This window comes from Galeopterus variegatus, unplaced genomic scaffold (genome assembly GCF_000696425.1).
Source record: "Galeopterus variegatus unplaced genomic scaffold, G_variegatus-3.0.2 Scaffold2768, whole genome shotgun sequence".
NCBI lineage: Eukaryota > Metazoa > Chordata > Mammalia > Dermoptera > Cynocephalidae > Galeopterus > Galeopterus variegatus.
Window position 1 is genome coordinate 225,866 of NW_007728879.1, and position 4,210 is coordinate 230,075.

General features: G+C 42.3%; 1 protein-coding gene across 4 annotated transcripts in view; it reads right to left on the bottom strand.

Annotated features, from left to right (window-relative positions):
* Positions 1-4,165, bottom strand: part of OSBPL6 (oxysterol binding protein-like 6) — a 212,173-nt gene extending 208,008 nt beyond the window's left edge. For all 4 annotated transcript variants that reach the window (XM_008582929.1, XM_008582927.1, XM_008582928.1 and 1 more), the window contains exon 1: positions 4,097-4,165. The gene's annotated coding sequence lies outside the window, so the exon portion shown is untranslated. The remainder of the gene's footprint in view (positions 1-4,096) is intronic.
* Positions 4,166-4,210: the final 45 nt, after the last annotated feature.

Sequence of the window (4,210 nt, forward strand, 5' to 3'; positions counted from 1 at the left end):
AAAAAAAAAAAAAAAAGAAATAAAAAGCCTATATCCTTGACCTTGCAGGAGAGCATAAGCAACTCTCTTATAATGAACAGAACTTAAAGGGTTGTAAACTCTTTCAAGGGGGTGTATGTGAGAGAATATAAATGCATGTGCCATTACCTTGAAACATTTGATGGGAAATAGTATAAAAATAAACATTACCCATAAAGGTTCTAGTCCCACAATCACATTTTGTTATCTGTACCCATGTGAAGTGGCTATTAATATCTTCATCTTAGATATGAGATAACTGAGGATCAGGGTTTCCCATGCCCCAAATCACACACAACCAGTGAACTGTCAAGTGGGATTTTATTCCAGCCCTCTGATTTAATCCAGCACTCTCTCAATTCCATGAACCCTGCCTCACTGTGAATGCTGAAACATCTTCTCATTCCCTTAGCACAGATATTTACCTCGTTTATGTTAGTAGATAACAAACAGCACAAATGAATTTTATGTAATCTTCCCTCTCACATACTTTCCCACCCCTACGCAGAAACATCATTAGAGTTACATTCTTCAACATGAATGTCCTAACTGCTCACCAATTCCAAGTCCATGTTTTCGATCATAAGCTTGAATATCTATTATCCATACTTGATGTGTCTAAACCATACTAAAAGCTCCCACCACAGCTTCCCCATCTCTTCTAATTACAGTCAAACATATTTGACTCTTTCCTCCTCTTTTTATCTAGAATTGTAAGCCTTGGATTCTTCTCCCAGTGTGTTTTTAAATCCATTCTTTCCTTTTAGTTTTTTCCAATCTTGAGAACTCTTATCTCAATTGGCAACCTCCTAACAAGGGGCCCTGCCTTGGATCTCTCCTCCTATCTCCAGTTCATCAGTTCCTTGGATTTACTTTATAAACACTTTGAGAGGTCCACTGCTGGAAAATTCCCTTGGCTCCCTCCACTTCTGTTCCTATCATTTCCTCAATCCAAGATAGCCTTTCTCTTCTCAGCATTGCCACTTCCTGCTCATCCTTCCTGCAAATCTCTTCCATGAACTCTTGACAACTCATGCTTATACACAGGGACTGCTTCCCCGACCTTCAGCTATCTTGTGGGTCTTTTGGTATAGAAGCCTGTTGTCTTGTAACAACTCTATTGACCTTTTTTTTTTTTTTTTTCCTTAGAACTCTAAAATTATCATTACTGGTCCATGCATGATCCTTTCCTTTCTTTTTTTTTCTCTTTTCCTTTTCTTAATATAATGATCACCTATGAACTCACCACCAAACCCAAGTTCTAGATCATTACCGACAATTTACATCTACCTATGTACTCTTCCTCTTGCTATCCCCGTGGTCCTCCCAAAAGACAACAGCCATCCTAAGTTTTATGTTCATTACTCTCTTGCTTTTTTAGAAAAATATGTATATTTCAACACATACATGTATGTTTAAAAAAATGCTTGTTTGTATGTGGTTATTTGTGCTTGCTTATTTCCCTGGCTTGTGTAAATTAATACAATCATTTTGGAATATAGTTTGTTAATACCTAGTAAGTTGAATATTTACATACCCTTCAGCCCAGTAATTCTATTTCTTGGTATTTACCCAACAGAAACACTTCCACATGTGCCCCAGGAAACATGAGTGATCAGAGTAACTGCTTGTAATTTTTTTAAATGAAAGAAAAAAAACACAAATGGCCAGTGGCAGGAGTACAGAGAAACATATTATTATAGACACATATGAATACAGGAATATTGTACAACGATGAATGTTAATGAACTACTAGTGAATCCTGGTGATACAATGTTGAGTAAGGAAAAAAAAAAAAAGTTCCAGAAGTGAATGAATAGTATGAGACTTCTTTTTTTTAAGATTAAAAAAAAACTTTTAGAAAGTATTAAAATTATTACTTAAACTTTACAGCTAAAAAAAAACCAAAAACAAATCCCTCTTTTGAGAATTTATACCCTATCTTTCCAAACTAGACTACAAACACTTGAGGATAGGGACATCTCTTTATTCTAATTTGTATCTCTCACAGTGCTTAGACCAGTGTCTTAACCAGAGTGGGTGCTCTATAAATAATTGTCAATTGAATGATTACTGACTGCTAGTTGATCAAGGCATTTTAATAAAATTCAAATCTTCTCCCTAGTCCAACAGTTTCATAAGTAAAGTCACATGAAACTTTTATTTCCTTATGAATTTCACCGAATTCTATACATGTTGTGGTACTACAGTCCTCCAGCCACAAACATTTCATCTTGGAAAGACTATCCTTCTTCTTGGAGTTAAGTTAACATAAGACCAAAGCAATTGAGGGATAAGGAAACATATATTGTGTGATCCTGTAAAAGCCCAACAAAACTACATCGCAGCAAAGCCAAGAGACATCTGAACGTAAATATGAACGTATAGTTGGGTTATCAACATTGCAACTGAAAATATGAACAAAAACAGGATTTTTAGGCTTTCTAAAAGCAAAGATTTTTAATTTCAAAATACTTTGTTTTTACCTTGAGAAAATTATTTCTAGGGGAAATATATAAAATTCAGCTGCAAAAGAAAAAGAAAAATAATATTCCACCAATCAGAGCCTTTCTTATAACCCAATGAAGGCTATGCATGTTTTCTGTAGGTGACTATAGCTGAGTTACACTGCAGCTTCCCTTCGACCTTGGGAACACTGCTCACTTTCAGAGTTACTGTGAGGTCTTCTGTTTCATTTATTATTAGTCTATGTATCTGCAATGCTGTAACATTCGATAGGAATATCAGCATTGTAGCTTGCAGTACCCAAAACTATAGAAATGCTTCCAAAAAACAAAGTAGGGGATGGAAGAAAAAAAGAAAAACAAAATTAATGGTATTAATATGAGAAATTTATTAATTTTACCTTTGAACACTACATTAATCAGCTCCGTGATATATAACGATCCATTAGCATGCAATTTTTAAATTTAAGATGTTCAAGAAAAAATTATTTTGTTATTCAGAAAAACATCACAACTGACTATGATATACAATTTGCTAAACCTACTCCAGCGATTTAAAAATGGAAATTCTTACAGAGAAAACGCCTTAGAGGACTTTGTGTCCGGAAAAGAGAAATAATCTGGCAACCCAGTGGGTTCACTTAGTTTCGTGTCATTTGCTTCATGTCCATTATGTAATGCTTTCCCCAGCTTTAGGTCTCTATGTTTAAGCAACCGTTCAGGTATATCACAAAATTGCCACAAAATCAGTATCTGGTCATAACTTTCAAAAACAGATTAAAAGGTGTCTTGCAGATGTGTCCATATACAATAGAGGCTTTTTAAAGAAAATGTGCTTGTGTCATTACTTCTTCCCGGCTTCCTCCCCAGGTCTCCCATCTCCTCCTCCCCCAGCATCCCCGGCGACACGATCTGCGGGCAGCTCCCGGCTTGGCCGGTCTCATGGGAAGCACGTCTTGACTGCAATGCAAACCCTGTCCCGGTCTGAACCAGGGAAGGCAGACTTGGCCCCGGCCAGGGGGTGTGGACGAAGGCTGCAGGGAGGGTTGCGGGGGCGCCAGCAGGTGGTGCGCAGGGGTGCCCCGCGAGGGCAGTCCGCAGTGCACGCGCACAATAAAACCCAATGCACAACTTCCCCAGCCGCTGCTTTCGGCTCCCCGGATTCCCTGAAAGGTGCGGCGTAGGCGTTCGCTCGCGCGGGTTGGTTCTCCGCTGACAATTACATCAGTCCTTCTCCCTGCTCCAGCATCAATCCCCAGCCAGCCTGCGGGGAGCCGGGGCGTCTGGTGGCGCGAGGAAATGCGGGCGCCACTGCCAGGCGGCCGGAATTCCCCGGCAACTAGGGGGAGGGAGGGCGGCGAGAGGGGACCGTGACACAGACACCCCCGCGGCCCCAGGAAGAGACTGACACCGCCGCCCCCACTTCCCGTCGCCGGGGCTACCCTGCCGGGGGAACCTCCGGGGTGGCGATGCCTGGGGGGCCCGAAGCTGCGGCTGCCCATTCACGCGTCCCTCGGGGTCCTCGGACCGCTGGACGCGCACAATGACCCCGGGCCCCAGCGTGGGCACTGTCGCGTCCGCCCCAGGAATCCCTCTGTAGCGAGGACACCTACCTGGGGAGCGAGCGGCGGCGCCGAGGATCCTGCGGCGGGAGGCAGAAGACGGCCCCGGTCGGCAGACGGACGGGCGGACGGGCGCGCGGGCTGGCGGAGCAGCAGAGGCACGGG